At 34.9% G+C, this 18,102-nt stretch overlaps 1 pseudogene across 1 annotated transcript; it reads right to left on the minus strand.

The window, feature by feature from the left end:
* Positions 1–223: 223 nt before the first annotated feature.
* On the minus strand, positions 224–899 carry LOC108513378 (nucleoside diphosphate kinase A pseudogene; annotated as a pseudogene). Its single transcript, XR_001880876.1, has one exon. The product of XR_001880876.1 is annotated as a nucleoside diphosphate kinase A pseudogene (transcript).
* Positions 900–18,102: the final 17,203 nt, after the last annotated feature.

The raw sequence follows: 18,102 nt of genomic DNA on the forward strand, positions 1-18,102 counted from the left end.
TGCAATATTGATCTCATGTTGTAAAATATTGTCAGTAGTGTTACAAAGTGGTAGTAGAAAAATAAATAATGCCTAAGGGTTTGCCATAAAAAAGAAAGTAGCCAAGAAGATGTATAATCTTTTTTTTTTTTTCTTTTTTAGGGGGGAGAGAAAGCATTTGAATCAGAGTGGGTAGGGGGATGGTAATTATGTACAGGGAACAACTCACAGCTCCAAGAGCTTCCTTCCCAAATAATGATGAAGTTCCTTAAATAAACTAGATTTCCCTAGAGCCTGGTCATCTGCCCATGGGCAAAAGGGAGGAGCAATGGATTATGAAAAAGACATTGTGGCCTGCTCTCCTGTCATTCATAGACCAGTCTTGAGCACAGCTCATGATAATCTACCAGTTCCTCAGGGTGAAACCACAAGCCGATCTCCTTCTCTGCACTCTCCACGGAATCACTGCCATGTATAATGTTCCTGCCAACTTGTATGCAGAAGTCTCCACGGATGGTCCCAGGCTTGGAGTCCGCAGGGTTGGTCTCCCCGAGCATGACTCGGCCTGTCTTCACCACATTCAGCCCCTCCCAGACCATGGCAACTACCAGCCCTGAGTGCATGTATTTCACCAGGCCGGCAAAGAACGGACGGTCCTTCAGGTCAATGTAGTGTTCCTTGAGAAGGTCTTCAGAAGCTTGCATGAATTTCAGACCAACAAGGCGGAATCCTTTCTGCTCAAAACGCTTGATAATCTCTCCGACAAGACCCCGCTGGACCCCATCTGGTTTGATCGCAGTGAAGGTACGCGCACAGTTGGCCATGGTCCCTTCCAACTGTTTAGGCTTGAACTCCGGCTGCAGTCCCCGGAACCCGAAATGCGCCAGGGACCCACGTGATTCGCAGCACTTGCACGCACGGAACACTTCTGAAGATGATAATCTTAAGAGAAATGGCAGGACGTTCTAAAAATGGACTTAGCTATTGAGTCTTCTAGGTCAGCACTGCCCAAATAGAAATTTCTGTGGAAATGACAGAAAATGTTCTCTGTGTGTCCTGTCCAAAATGGTAGCCACTGGCCACATGTGGCTTTGGAGTACTTAGAATGTGACTATTGCAACTGACACACTGGATTCTTTTATTTAATTCTAATTAATTCAAAGTTAAATTTAAATAGCCAAGATGTGGCTAATGGCTACCATATTGAAATATAATTGGATTTTCAATTTTTAATGTGTTTGAGAAGAGAGAAAAACAACTAGCATGTGTAGTAAAGAATCAGTATGTGTATTGACTGAGAACTACTTAATATAAAGATATACCACTGGTTTAAAAATCATTAAAATATACAATGTGAATGCGTATATATGTATGCATATATAATATGATTAAAATTTAACATATTTACACTAAACTACATAATATAAAGGTATATTGCTGACTTTAATGTCATTAGCATGTATATACTTATTGATTCATAACAGATTATATTTGATAAGAAAAAATATATGTATTAAAGTCAACTCTAGAATATGTGGTTATCATAATATTAATGAAAATTAATGAGTATTTTCAGATTGTGGTGATCCTATACACATTTATCACTATCAATAATTAGTCTTATTTATCAGAGTAGTTAGAATAGAGAAAAGAACAGAGGGAAAGACAGAGGGAAAGACCCATTGAAACAATAATTGGGTCTCTTAGGAGACAGGATTGCTTGACCAAAGTGTGAATTAAGGATGAAAGAAGAAAAGAAACAATTCTTGAAATTTATCCTTTTGAGTACTTTGAGTTGGGATGAACCAGAATTGACAAATTGATGCCTGCTTTCTCCAAAGAGAAATTGTTTTGTGCAGCAGAGTTTCAAAACTAAAAATGTATTAATTAATGATTAAAATCCTTATAAAGTAAGACTAAAAGGGTTGAAGTAGATTTTTTCCACAAGGAAGATGATGAACACTGGAGTCGAAGGGATTCAGGTTCAAATCCCAGCTCTGTTGCTTTCTTCCTGTGTGATTTTGGATGAGTGACCCTGCCCTACTAATGCTCGGTTTCCTTACCTGTGAATTATAGAGAATGAAAATATTCCCTCAATAGGTTTGCAGAGAGGATGAAAAGAGAAATGAATGTCAGACACTTAATATAATGTTTAATGAATAGAGTAAGTCCTCAAATGGTAGTTAATATTAAACTTTGCTGAAATACTGATAAATTAGAAGAAAGAGAGCATTTCAAGTTCCATGGACCTGTTTCAAGAATGCTAATGAAATTATAACCTAGAAAATACTGAAGAGAAGGAGATACCACCCAAATATATGTGAATGGAGGTATGGAAAAGTCTGAGAGAAAAGTGTGAAACTTAGGAATTTGAAATGAGGAAATTATTAAAGAAGATGTGAACCTTTTGAGAAACATAATTGAAGTGGAGAAAAGCTGCTTCAAAATTCAAGTTTTACGCAGTAGTAATGAAGCCTGAATTTATGGCAAATAGAAACACTGAAACTACTTGCTTGTAGAATGCCCAAGTGTTTGTAGGTTTTCTAGGAACAAGGCAAAGATAAAATAAGAATCCACAATGACCATGAGGTCATACATATAAAAGGGATAAACTCCAAAAGAGACTTATCTGAAGGCTTTTCCCATACTATAATATCTTAGTAATGAAAGAAGCAGTTTTGAGAAGTGGAAAACAATTAGAAATCACTAAGATGCTTATATATGCTTGATATCAACTATTTAAAAAGCCCTCTAATCCATCTCCAAAGTGTTCTCCTGAATCTTTTCCTGTTTGATTTCTAACAGGAAAACTATACATGCAGTTCTGTCTTCTTTGATGTGTTTGTTTCTTAAATCTTCATAGTCTGCTTTTTAAAAGTTAAAAAAATTAAAAAACACTTAATATGTACTACATACAAAATGCTGTACATATTTAGTGCATACAATTTGAGTTTGGAAAGAAGTACACACCCAGGTTTGTATTTTGGTTTTTATTTACTGAAGTTATTTTGGTCAACAGATTTAATAAAATCTCTCATTCTTCCAGATTTCTATGTAGTATGTGACACTGATGATCATTTCTCTATTCCTAAGATTATTCTTAGGATTCTCCCACTTTTCCACTGACTATTCCTTCTGGAACTCATTTTCTCTTCTCTGGGTCCTCTAAATATGTCCTTTCTCTGTTTTTCCTTTCAGATCTCTTTTCTTTCCATTCTATACTATGACTATCTGATCCTATCTCATGCTTTCAACCTTTATTTCTATTCATATTTATCCCAAACCTACATCTTTGGGCCTAAGCTCTCTCCAGAATTACAGCCCTAACTTTCTAATAATGCTTATTGAATGTCTACAACTGGTGCCCTGCAACTCAAAGTTAACATTCCTGAAAGTAATTCATAAATTTCCAGTTTTGGGTTGTGCCTTCCCTGTTTCTAAAATTGTACCATTATTTTCTAAATCAGGCAGACAAGAAACTTTTGCCGTCTTTGATTCTTCCATCTCTGTTGCCCCTCATATCGAATCAGTTGCCATGTTTTGTAACTTCAGAATTTTGCTATAAAGCAGTCTGTGAAACAGTACAAATGGCCACTTTGTGGAATTACCATAGACTGAGCCAAACTTAGCAAATAGTGATTAGAAGGTCCATTAGAACCCTAGCCAGTCCCTAGTAGTAGGCCAGTTGAAGCGGCATTGTTGTCTGGGGTAAATACCTGAAATTCGCGGTCTCACGGCCACGGTTTAAAACTAGGACGCGGACGCACAGAGAGTGAGGTTCAGTGCCGGAGTTTCACAGGTGAATGAAAGAGAATAGCTCCCTCTGCTGCAGAGACAGGGGTCCCGGAGAAATGAGTTGCCGCTTCCGTGGTGGAATGCTGTGGGTTTTATAGATGAGCTTGAGGAGACAGTGTTTGATTTACATGGGGCACGAAAGATTGGTCGGACCAGGTGTGCCGTTTCATAAGGTATGAGAAACTGGTTAGGGCTAGATGTGCCATTTGTATAGTTTGTGAAAAAACTGGCCACCCCACCCTAATATTTTATTATAAGATGAGTTCTTTACGTTGGACGGTGCAATGCCGCCTGCTTCTTTACCGTACATGTGATGACAAAGAAATGGGAAGATGGAGCCTGTATGTTGCACATACCTAGCTTGCAGGTAGCCCTTTTCTGTTGGCATAGCTGCTGGCATTCCCCTGTGTGAGCTTCTAGCTTATCTATGTCTGCAGTTCCATTTTTCAGGCTGCTCTTTGTTAGAAAAGAAATTATTTGGGGCTGCTTTTTGTTAAAAGAGAAATTCCACCAAGGACTCTGTTGCCCTTAATATCTTCCTAAGTAATTTCTTTCTAGCTCCTGTATCACAGTTATGCAAGAAAATAGGTTTTGGAAATAAAGCATGGCTTGATTTTTACAGTAGTAAATGATGGAAAATGAAAACAAGAATGTGCCATGAACCCAGCCAATGGGGGCAATTCACATTATTCCTAATCTCTTGACAACTGTAGTGTGTAAGTCATGTCTTCAAAGTTTTCTGTATAGCTTTATTAGTGTTCCATAGATAACAACCTCCCTATAAATATTTTTGAATACCCCAACAAACTTCAAGCAGGTACTACTTAGATATGAATGAGACAAGAGAAAAAAATTAGTTAAAAATTGCAGGTAAGATTTTAATTTGATTTTTCCTCTGCTACAAGCCTTTTAAGATATAGTAGAAAGGAAAAGATTTGAAGAGCAAACTGGGTTTTCTGAGTGGCCCAAATAATGTGCGGTATTGTATTTTGTCACCTTCTTGCTTTTTATAATTAGAGGCTTCATTTTGTCAGCTGCTTTCTTAAGCCATGCTTCTTGGCATCTTAAGGTTAGGTTCTGGTCACTTTTGTTTGTTTGTTTTATTTTAACTCCCCCCTCTTACACAGAGGATTGATAACAACATAGTAAGGCCCATTTATACAATATTTTTTTTTAAAAGTAAAGAAAATGGATTTTGCATCTTGCCTTACTGACAAGTTTGTAAATTGCCAATCTTTGCTCTTTTCTCTCCCTTCCAATTTTTCATGGTGGTAATTAAGGACTGTAAATTTCACTTTATCATTTGTGTTAGGAATAGTAGCATAAATCATAGTAATAGCACCGTTTATTTCAGTAATGCCAGTCTGCCTGCAAATCATTTGTAAATTGGTTCCATGGATGTACCTCTATCAAATTAATCAAAAAACCACCTGCATACATTTCCTGAGCTTATTTGAAAGGCTTAGTAACAGTGAGGAAGAAAGACCATTGCTGACCTTTCCATTTTTATTTATTTATAAGTTCTGAGTGGCTCATGCATATGTTTTCATTTTGAACCCTGGCTAATATCTAGCCGAGAATTTTATGTAATACCTTTAAACATTTTTTGAAACGCAGGCTGAGATTTGTGTCGCAAGTAATATGCCTGCCAGATGGTCCTACTGTGTTTCATACACAGTAATCATCACCCAATAATGCTCTATTGAACATAAAATTATATGCCATTTGTGAATTTATGGGAAGTAATGCTTTTGTGTTGGCAAAAGATTTTCCAAATGAGCATAATAGTTTTCAATATTGGGAAGTTAGGCAAGAGTCACTTATGTTTTTCCCTTGTACCCAGAAAGTTGATAGCAGTGTGATGTTCTGAATATGGAAGACAGGAGAGAATCTTTCCTTCTATGCTTTCCTTAGATGCTTACTTGTGCTCTCTGGAGCAATAGCTAAGACAATTCCAGTTCATATGAGGCTGCCTCTAATATACTGTTTATATAACATCTTGGACTCTGTCCTGGATGTGTATGTTCCTTTCGGGGACCTCCTGGCATACAAAAGTCATGCCCAGCTTGCTTCTTACTTATTGGTCCTACCCTAAGAAGAGGAAGGAGAATTTAAATTTAGTGATGACTTATTCCTAGTCTTACCTCTAGTCAAATATTTTCAGGAAAAAAACAAGGGTATTTACTTTAATTTTGCATTCGGAATTACAAATCTGAGGCAAAATCAAGTTTTTGAGGTCTCAGAGAGAAAAAAAATAGTAATTACAACATATAACTTTACGTTTTTATGTAGATCTTCTCCTTATTTCTGTTTCTGGTATATAACTTTAAGAAGTAATTATCTGAATCTAAATTCCGTATTTCATTGGTTTTATTTATTGTAGAGTCTTCGAGTTTAGCATGAAAAATCAGAAAAGTGTATAGGGAACTTAACTTTCATAAGCAGCCTGCTCTTATATCTAATTAAGAAGATAATGACAAGTTTCCTTTAAATTCTTAATAGTTATATCTAGTTTCATTCTCTATATATTATTTACTGTAGTCTCTGTGCTATTTAATAGATAATATTGAAGACTTCACACTTAGGAAGTTGAAATAGTCTTTTAAGCAAATCCACTCACTATTTTTTTTCTAGTCCTCTTCCTGTATATTCTCATAAGTAATTGGCAATAATTTACTTTGAAGGATTTGTTTTATTAGAAAAAGAAAAGACGAGAGCAGTAGATTGCCTTGAATCTTACTATTCTCTAAAGAAGTTAGTCTAAATATTTTACTTCTATGTAGCAAAATCAGAGAGCCCTAAAGTAAGTTTGATGCATTTTGAAACACTGTTGAATAATTGTTTCAGTAACCATTATATAATTTAGTCCTAAGTACATATGCAATAATTCTCATGGAGAAAAAGCTTTGGAAAACAATGGATTAAAATGCTAAGATATTAAGCAGAGATTTTAAAGAGTGACAGTTTTTATTATTATAGACTCTCCCATGTGTGGTTGAAACTAGTGTTAAAAACATTTAAGGTTGAGCGCAGTGACTCATGTCTGTAATCCCAGCACTTGGGGAGGCCAAGGTGGGAAGACTGCTTGAGCCAAGGAGTTTAAGACCAGCTTGGGCAACATAATGAGACCCTATCTCTAAAAATAATTAAACGTTAGCCAGACATGGTGGTATGCACCTGAGATCCCAGCTATTCAGGAGGCTGAGGCAGGAGAATTGCCTGGGTGCAGGAAGTTGAGGCTGCAGTGAGCAATGGTTGTGCCATTGTACTCCAGCCTGGGCAACAGAGTGAAAACATGTCTCAAAAAAAAAAAAAAAAAAAAAATCTGAAAGGACATCCACAGAATACATAACTGTTGGTTTATTTATAGATCCGTATTTGAATAAATATATGTGTATTTATAAATACATATACATTAAAGTTGCTTTCATTGTCTGGTGTTATAGTAATCCATTTTACTACATTAATGTGGGAGAGAATAAATTAAAATACATTAGCCATAAAAAATTTTTTTAGCCTATTGGGCTTACTCTGCTCATGAGACTGAAATATTTTGTAAGTTCTTAGGTAAAAGCCATAAAATTAAATGTTGAAAACCATTACATTTCATTTAACAACAAACCTGTGATTAACTGATAATCAAGTTCTCAAAGGTGGTGGAATAAATGATCTTTCCCTTCACCTCTGTTCTCTTCTAAAATAAATCATCTCCAAATTGCCAATAAGCATGAGAAATTTCTAGCTAAAGACCTTTCTTTCTCTAAGGCTCTGAAAAGAAGGGCTCGGAGTGAAAAGTGCCATAACTACAATATATAAGTGCATTCTACCAAGAATAAATAACAATTGCAAAGCCTGACAGTGAAGAATACAGAGAGGAATTCAAGTGACTAAACCTCAAATAAAGGATTATCCTTGTTTGTGAAGAATCTATTCCAGTAAGAAAATCAATCTAGGGGGTCTCTGCATACAAAAGCATTTGGGACTTTTTTAAACTATAAAGAAACTGCAGCTGAGACCAGTCATTTTAACTGGGCAGTGGTCTCCCAATAGGTTTTCAGGCATCTGAAATGGACATCTGCCTTGGCCTTTTTCTGTACAGTTATTAGGTCCTGACTATATTCAGAGAGCAGCTGTCCTAAATCAATGATACCCACACTGTCATTAAAATAAATTTGGTACTATATTTTTTACAGCTCTATTAATTTTACCATTTGACTTTCTACTTTGGAAAAGTGGAGAAATAAAGAAAATTGAAGACTGTGAGTATATTGTTTGTTAAGTGGATGCCAACTACATTAAAATCCCATGAACAGTAATGGAGGTAGCAGAAACAAAGTGACAGATTTAACACTACTGTCTATTTAAGTGTCAAACGGAGTTAAGTGATTTGCTGAATTCTTAGCATGGTTTGGTGCCATAATACTATAACAGCTAGCATACAACACTGAAAATTAGACACTGAAAATTAGAGCACAATATTGTCTTAATATGTGGGAAAAGGTAGATGCACTTGAGTATCAAGCAAATTGCTACTGAAAGTGGTAGGTTTCTAGATGAAAAATGGGTTTGATTAATAAAAACAAAATGATTGAAATGTATTTATTCATTCACTCATTCTTGCATTCATTCATTTATCAAGTATTTTTGAGTGCCTGTTATGAGCCTGACTCTATGTTAGAGGCAGAGGATACAAAGTCACAGAATATGTGGTCTGTGCTCTCCTGGAGATTTCACTCTAATAACATGTATTCATTTGTTCAAAATGTTTTATTAATTTAGTGTATTAGTCCATTGTCACACTGCTATAAAGAAATACCAGAGACTGGGTAATTTGTAAAGGAAAGAGTTTTAATTGACTCACAGTTCCACATGGTTGGGGAGGCCTCAGGAAACTTACAGTCATGGCAGAAGGGGAAGCAGGCACGTCTTACATGGCGACAGGAGAGAGGGAGAAATTGGAGGGGGAAGAGTCCCTTATAAAATCAGCAGATCTTGTGAGAACTCCTCACTATCACGAGAACAGCATGGGGAAAACCGCCCCCATAAACCAATCACCTCCCACCAGGTCCCTCCCTTGACATGTGGGGATTACAATTTGATGAGATTTGGGTGGGGACACAGAGCCAAACCATATCAGTTAGTCAATGTTTATTGGATTTATGACAAACAATATTTCTCCAAATGTTTTGAATATATTATTCTTTTATACGTACTTTAAATACCTCTGCTTCTATTTTGTAATACAAAAACAAAGGCAAGACAAAACACCAAATAACATGAAGCCATGCTAGTACGCAGGGAGTCTACAGAATAAGGACACTTCCTTCACTCTGATAGGAAAAAAACATATTTTCCTTCTATGTTAAGGGCTGTACCTTTTCTACTAGAGTGGCTTTTTGATTTAGAGGTTTATAGATATACTTATGTTGCCTGTGAATTATGTCACATTGTTAATAAACTAATACATTTCAAAGTTTTAGCTAAGGTAATAATTCTATAGGGTAATATTATACATAGTTAAGTAAATGAGAAGAATTCGTTCCCTAAGTGAGAAAGATTACAATTCTTCCCAAGAGAATTGTGAATATTATTGTTTAGAAAATAGGCCATTGAAATGTGTTGAAGTCATCAATGTCAACTTTCAGCTTTTCTTGCATAGGTTCACCTGTGTTTTGTATTACAAGTTCTACTCTGGGTGAGCGCTCTTGCATTATATGAAGCTTGATATTTAAAGAGGTTTATAGACTCATTCATTCATTCAATGAATATTTTGTGAGCACCTACCATATGTAGTATGTTGTTGTGATGCCTGGGGTTATAAGTGTGAACAAAATAATCAAAGCTCCTGCCTTCAAGGAGCTCACATTTCAGGGAAAATCTAGACAAAAGGTGCAGGTAGAAAAATCAGTGATTCTGTCTCACACAATGAGCTACCTTTGGGAAATAAAACATTGTAGTATGAGACTCAATAATTCATACATTTAATCTTTCAACAGATACTTAGTGTGCTCCTACTGTTTGCAAGACACAGTTCTAGGTATTGGATCTTCCTTTAATCTTCAAATTCAGAAGATGTTAAATGCATTCCAGAAATTTGTTTTTTACAAGTACATTGTGTGAGTTTACAATCAGAAAACTTTTTTGAAATTACCTCTTTAATCAATTTCTTTTGACTGTAAATTATCATACCTGGACTTGTGATAAGAACGATGTAGCAGAAAATTCAGAGCAGGACGCACACTGTGATCATGGCTTTCTTTATTTGTTGTTGACTGATAGAAAGCTATTGTGATCTTAACTAGACAAACTGATGGCCAAGATGGTGTTTCAGCGGAAACAATGAAGAGCCTCTCTTAGATTCTCACTGAAATGAAAAGCAGCTTACTTTTTCAAGAAACTGCAGGAATGACTCAGGTAGTGCCAAAGTTTTTCTCAAAAAGCAACTCTGGTTCTACTCAAATACTTAAATAAGCACTTTAAAATTACAGAATTATTCACTATAAACCTTACAGATATTTGCCTGGAAGGTTTTTGAGGGTTGGATCCTAATGTGGCTCCTGAACCATGTTTAGTTTATTCAAATTTAAAAAATTAAACCATTGCTACAGTCTAGTAGATAAAACTAGGATTTGAGAGGATAGGCAGTGGGTTGATGATGTTGCAGTTTGGGGAAAGAATGGAGCTATCCTTTGTCATAATAACATGAATGACACATTGGTTTCTTCCTACAGCTACTATATGTAGTCTTTTGCATCACTACTCATAGCAAGATTTAAAGAATTTAGCAGCAAAATCCATATTTTAGAGGAAGAAGAAGGGATGGGGGAGCAAAGAACATAGAAATAGCTACTTTAATCTATGACTTAATGCATTTACAATCTTTTTAATGACCTGTTCTTTTGCCTAATGTAACAGGAAGGGTCCTTGACAGTCACTTTAGGGAGCAAGAAGGAAGCTGTGAAAAATTAAGAGTATTAAATGAAGCATACTTATTGTAGGATTCCCTGTGACTAGATGCTTCAAAGATACTTATTTATTCATTCATTCCTTGGCCTGTTGCTCATTCCATTATTCAACCAAACTTAGGCATGCCAGACAAAGGATACATGCTGATGTACAAAGTAAGCATAATCTCTGACCTCTTAGAATTATATTCTTCTCAAGCAGAAGGGAATATAGTACATGACAAATAAAAAGGTTATTCAGCTGGATGACTTATTATTATAGCCTGTGTCTGGACATCAATTGGTTTTTCTGCAGTGCTTTCAACAAATCAAAAATAACATCCCGTTCTTTTGGTAAATTGGTAAAATAATTTAAGATGCCATTGTGGAAGGCTGAGGCGGGCAGATTACTTGAGGCCAGGAGTTTGAGACCAGCCTGGCCAACATGGTGAAACCTCAAATCCACTAAAAATAAAAAAATAAGCCGGGCATGGTAGTGTGCACCTGTAGTCCCAGGTACTCAGGAGGCTGAGGCATGAGAATCACTTGCCCCCGGGAGGTGGAAGTTGCAGTGAGCCAAGATCACAACACTGCACTTCAGCCTGGGTGACAGAGCAAGATGCTCTCTCAAAATAAATAAATAAATAAATAAATAAATAAAAGAATTTAAGATGCTTGCTTTAGGTATTCTGCTGATACTCAAGATTCGCTTCTGAATGTACCTGAGATTATAAACTCTATAAGGGCAAGGATTTTGCTTCTGTTGACCGCAAATATCCAGTTCCATGTGACAATCATATAATAAATACTTGCTGAATAACAACCTGGGGATTTATATAATCAGGAATTGATTTCAGTTTTCTGGCACAGAAGCAAGTGGAGTGATGAGAGGAACAATAATGTCTGATTTAGATCATAACACTCGTTGGAACTTGATGGACTCAGATCTTTATAAAATGATCTTTTTATGAAACCTGTTTTTAGAAAAAATGAACTCCCTAACCAGTGATGCTTGGTTCTTATGATTCTCTTATCATCTTAGAATGAACCGAGAAATTCTAGCCATAATGGAGAATTCTTTTGAGTTACTGTTTTGAAAGGAGGTCAAGCTAGTTATTCAAGTTTGTCCTGGCAGCAGGATGATATATGGGATTTTAATTATTTGATGATGGACCTTCTATTTAAAAAGTTATCTTTCTTAAAAAAAAATCTAAAGGAGACAACTATTAGCAGCTCTGTGGAGTTACACAGAGTTAGCTTCGGAGCCTTCCTGGGTAAAATTCCTTGCATATTTCCTTCTCTAGATGCAGAATACACTGTTAGTGAGAAATGACTATGATCAGCATATTGTGTTTATCAGAGACCATAGATTTTAGTTTATGGGTCTTTTCATAGAAGTTGTAAGTTGTACTGTGGACAACATTATTATAAAAGTTCCTGGACAAATTTTAAAAATTAAGTTGTCCTGATCTCTGAGGGAGTGAAGTTGGAAGACCAGAGATGATAATTTGGCTCTCTATCACTACTGTTTTCCAAATGGGTAATTTTTAGAATGGGAATGTCAATTATTCTAGTTTACTTCAGTTAAGATTAGATTCTTCATTAGGGTTGACAGGATCTGCTTTGGGAACAGGAGAGGAAAGTCTATGGCAAGATAATCTGAATAAAGACCTTCAATATTCTGTTTGGAACAGAGATGGTTTTAAAGTCCTATCCCTTTTGTTCCTTATTCCTATTAAAAGGTTATATTATAAAATTAATATGGAGATGAACAGCTTCAAAAGGTAAAAACTGATATCAGCAAAAAAATTGTTAAATGTTCAAATTTGCATAAAATAGTGAAATAATGTTTGATGAATGAGTGAATAAGACCAATATAAAAATATGATTAGCTTCTGAAAGCATGAGAAAGAATAAAATTAAACCAAGTAGCTAGGGGCATATAAGACCCCTTAGTTATTGCCTACATAGATCGAGTTCCTTGAGCTAAGGTGGCTGCTTAACAGGATTCCAGAATCTGGATTTGCCCTGCAGGGATCAGTATGGATATTAACAACTGTAATAAAGTTAGGGCCAATGAGCAAACAAAGCAGTTTCAGTTGCTTTTCTGTAGCACACCAAGCATGAAGAACCGATACCCAGATCAGCAGTATCATTATGACTCTTTTAAAAATTAGTCATTTGCATAAATCAGATCTGACATTTTGTTTTGTAACAGATCATAATACTTTAATATTTTTACAAGTGAGGCTATTTCTCAATGGCTTTATTAATATATCTTTAACCTAGGAACCATGACTGACAAGCTTGCTTTCCAAAACAATTATATAATTTTTGTTTAATTTAATCTTTGGTTCCATTTATTTAATGCATGCTATCTGCTACCTTTAAGTTATACAGTTTTGATTATTTTTCCCTAAGAAAGAGAGAGCTGAACTTAATTTAAAGTCAACATTACTTGGAACCAGTGAAATGGGATTGCATTTCTTCCTTGGGAATATTTTCTACTTGGTATTGACATGATGAATTCGTATGCAATTCATGAATCTGGGATTGGAAGTATTTATGAAGCCCTTTATTCAATACTACATGAAGAAATTGAGGATGGACAACGTCCTAATACATGAGTATGCGACAAGAATTTGATTACATATTTACTTTCAGTTTTTGGCTACCTTGGGTTATGAGAGGGAACGTAAGAGCGTTAACACATCTTCAGTTTTTTCACTATCTAAAAAAGACCTCTATTTTGTTTCTGGTATTAGAAATAAGGGGTTCTATTCACAAATAAGTGAGATTCTAACCAAAGTTATTCTAAAACATTTTCTGCTTATACGATTAATACAAAATAATAGTAACTGAAAATGCCAACGGACAATTGTAGACTATTTAAACTTTTTAAAATGTAGGATTAAATATACTAAGTAATCTTTCTTGTATATTTACATTATTTTCTCAGTCTTCCATAACCTCAGCTGAAAATCCAAATGTAAAAAATTCATGCTATACTTTTCAATAGCATCTCTCATGTATTATATTTTATGAATACAGTATGAATTTTTTGGTTTGATACATGCTCGTTTCAAAATTTGCACATTTTTTGAGAGATGCTTTAAACATACACCATGTTACACAGTACCTAAATATTTAAGGCATGTACATATAAAACTGTAATATGTAAGTATATATGCTCTCTATATGCATCTCTGACTATATAGATACACATGCATATACACACATATAGTATTTTTATGCAGCATAGGTGAATTTTTTTCAGTATGTTTATTTGAACTATTTTTATACTTTTATCTTTTAAAAACTATCATTTGGATTAACTCCCAGCTAATTGGAAATGAATCTACATAGCAGTCAATTTGAATCAAATTCCTTCAAGCTATTTTAGGTCCTCTGTACGAGACTGCAAGATTCCTATTTGCTCTAATGGATAGTATTAATAATATTGCTGCTGGCTGCAAAAGTTCATATACTTTGAAAATCTATAGTTAAAGCTCATCTATAAGAGTGTGGTATGAATGAAGTACTTAATTAGTATATAGTACTCCTATATGAATTGAGTCAGCATGTTTTATAGTAACGAGGAGCTCAGAAAAACTGTAAATGGGACATGAGAGTATATTTTCATTATTACATATTGAACCTTAGAGTTGGACCATCTTGACATGTCTTAACATGTAAATTCAATAAACTACTTTATAACCTTTTTCAGGTATGATTTGAATTTAAAAATATATGTGTATGTAGGTATTATAAATATATATAAATTAAGTATATATTTATTGATAATTAGCATAGAAAGAATGGTTTCTTGCTCTTTAATATTGTGGCAAGGTCTGTACACTTTTGCATTAAAAAATATAAATGATATATGTTTTAAAATAACAGATTTATGTATAAACTTTAAAGCACATGTTTTCTTTTAAGTTTTTCTAGTATTTAATGAATACAACAAAACATGGCTGTGTATTTAATGCTTATAGTTGAATTGTTTTCAATGTGACCTTAAGCCATCGCCTTGAGTATTTTAAACCTTTCAATCTGAAGTGGATTATGGGAGACGACTGGCAGCAGCAAGACTCAGAGCTATGGAGGGAGTTTTGTTGTGATCCTTTACCTTCTGACAACATGGGTTATAACTCACAAAGAAAGGCACTTAAATAGAACTCCATGTACCACCACCTTTTGGCCACACTTGGATGGCTGCAGTAAAATCTTTGCCTGCTACCACTGTAAGCGATCTAACAACATGCCAAAAATAAATCATTTACATGAATTTTACTCTTTATGTTTTACTACATAATGGTTCTTCTAACAAATGATAAAGAGAAAAATAATTGTTTGGGTGTTTCTTTCCCATCAACTCATCCTTCCTGGCACATTTTCTGTTCCCTGAAATAGTTCTTTGGAAAATCAGGGAAGAGCATGTGATGTTTCTGTTAAAATGCCAGTGATACATTGCACCATGCTGAGACCTGATCTAGAAAAATGAGCTGCTGCAAATTTGCCCTAGGGACATTTCAGTACCATGCAAATACTTGCAGGAGGATATTAGAGCTCCTATTCAATGCTACACTTTAATATATTATCTAATTTCTAAATGTGACAACTTTCCTAGTAGGGAAAGCATGCAGACCATCTATCAGAATGAATGCTAACTTAGCCTGAAAGACCCTGAACAATATGGGTTTAGGGAACTGGAGTAAATCTATTAGGCATAATCAGGTTGGGCACTCATAGAGTTCAAGGGTGTTGGGTGTGTTAGAGGTGTATCGAGTTGTCTTTCTCCAGATACCAACATGTAAAATAACTCTCCGAAAAACCACTTTATTTATGGTGGTAGCAACAGTCAATTTTGAAGTCATCCATTTCAAGATAGAGTGTTTCTTTTCACACTGGCCTTTGAACTGGGGTGGCCAGAAAGAGAACAGGATAATAGCATCAAGCAATAATTATTGTTGGGCAAAAATTCTTATGTTGCCCTATCAGAGAAGTGGAATCTGATCCTGAGAAATTTGCTGTCCTCATGTCTACCTCTCTGAAAATGGTTTACATTATTTATAAATGAACCCCTTGTTTAGCTAAAACTTGTTTAAACAGCACAGTGTAGTTCTAATCTTGTGGCAGAATCATAATCAGTTCTGGAGATGGCAAAAAGTGAAGATTCTTAACAAAACAAATAAGTAATGACAACTGCAAACAAACAGATGTACCAGAAAACCTCAAGATAATTTATTGAATAACTTCACTTGGAAACATATATGAAGAACTGAAGTCCTTAAAGAATGAATAAAAAATGAATTCTACTATTTCGGAGCACTTAGTGTTGTAGGCCAGTCCTGTTATATATCTTAAAACTACCAACACTTCAGATTTAAGTTTGAAAACATACTATAGATTAAATACATGGTGCAATGAAATTTAAATGTGAAATCATCCCTTCTGGACCACCATCCTTCCTAATTAGAGTGAAAATAGCACATTGTTATGTCCCAATTCATCAAAATTCAGTTTTCAGGTATTTTAGTGATTGAATCTGCCTGGCAAGAGGCCATCCATTTCATACAAAGGTTTCTCAGTAGGGTTGCCTTGTCATACACTTCTGTAAATGGGAGTTTGGAAACTTTAAATGAAAGAGTGTGTAAAGTTTTCTTTGCTGAGTGTTATTAACTGAGGGACTCTGGATTAATTTAGCACCCAGGTCTGTTCTTTCAGCCATAAGCCATGCTGTCAGGGAAACTTAATTACACTTTAAGTGGGATGCAAATGAGTTGTGACACAACATCATTTCACATGAAAGGTTCATTACTTACATTAACTTGTACAATGCTCACTCCTAAGTGTAGGACTCGTTACAGTATTCCTGGGATTATATTTTTTAAACGTAGTTAAATGCAAGTGGGGTTTTAACTTTTATTAACTGTTTCTTTCTTAGTATTTAAGACTATAAATGTTCACTTTATTAAATGATTATGAATTGAACTACCAGATACTTGAACATATGAAGGCTTCTGGGGAAAAAAAAAAAGTGTTCTATGTGTCTGCTCCATAGCAAATTCTCACTATTAGATTATTCTTTGTTTAAATTGTAAATTTGCAATTAAATTTAAATTTTAAGTTATGTTGTGTTTTATAAATACTACTGTATTTATAATGGGATCATTAAATCAACCTAGTTAACATATCCATCACCTCAAATACTTAACATTTTATGTCGTAAGAACATTTGAAATGTACTCTTAGCAATTATGAAATGTAGAGCACTCATATTAACTACATTCACCAAGTTGTGCAATAGAACTGAAAAAAATTCCATATTTCTCTTGGATAACTGAGATTTTGTACCCTTTGACCATCATCTACCCCTTTTCCCCTCCCTCCAGCCTTTCTAACCACCATTCTGCTTTCTGCTTCTATGATTTTTTTTTGAGATTCCACATATAACTGAGAACATGTAGTATTTGTCTTTCTGTGCCTGGCTTATTTCATTTTCCATAATATCCTTCAATCCCATCCATGTTGTCACAAATGACAAAATTCCATTCTTTTTTAAGAGTAATAATATTCCGCTGTGCATATATACCCTCTTGCCCATTTTAAATTAGAATTTTGCTTTCTTAATATTGACTTGTTTGAGCTCCTTCCATATTTTGTATATTAAACCTTTATAGGATATATGGCTTACAAATATTTTCTCCCAATCCGTGGGTTGTCTCTGCACACAGTTAATTGTTTCCTGTGGTACGCAGAAGCTTTTTAATTTGATGTATTTCCATTTGTCTACTTTTGAGTTTGTTCCCTGTACTTTTGGGATTAAATCCAAGAAATCATTGCCCAGACCGATGTCATGTAGTTTTCCCCCGCATTTTCTTCTAGTAGTTTTATAGTTTCTGGTCATATGCTTAAGTACTTAATCTATTTTGAATTGATTTTTGTATATGGTACGCAACAAGATTTCAATTTTATTATTCTGCATGTGGATATCCAGTTTTGCCAGCACCATTTATTGAAGGAACTATCGTTTTCCCATTGCATATTCTTGACACATTTGTTGAAAAGCAGTTGATTGTACACATGTGAGTTCATTTTGGAGCTCACTATACTGTTTCAGTGGTCAATGTGTCTATTTTTTGGTCAGTACAATGCTGTTTTAATTACTGTAGCTTTGCAGTATACTTTGAAAACAGGTGGTATGATACCATCAGGTTTGTTCTTTTTGCTCATGATTGCCTTGGCTCATTCTGGTTTCTTTTTTTTTTTCATTGAAAAGCCATATTTATTAAGGTACAATTTAAAGACCCTAAAATACATCTTTTTAAAGTAAACAATGAATTTTGACAGATTTATACAGTTACCATAACCACCAGCA

Source organism: Rhinopithecus bieti, unplaced genomic scaffold, assembly GCF_001698545.2.
Source record: "Rhinopithecus bieti isolate Rb0 unplaced genomic scaffold, ASM169854v2 scaffold_32092, whole genome shotgun sequence".
In the NCBI taxonomy this organism is placed as follows: Eukaryota; Metazoa; Chordata; class Mammalia; order Primates; family Cercopithecidae; genus Rhinopithecus; species Rhinopithecus bieti.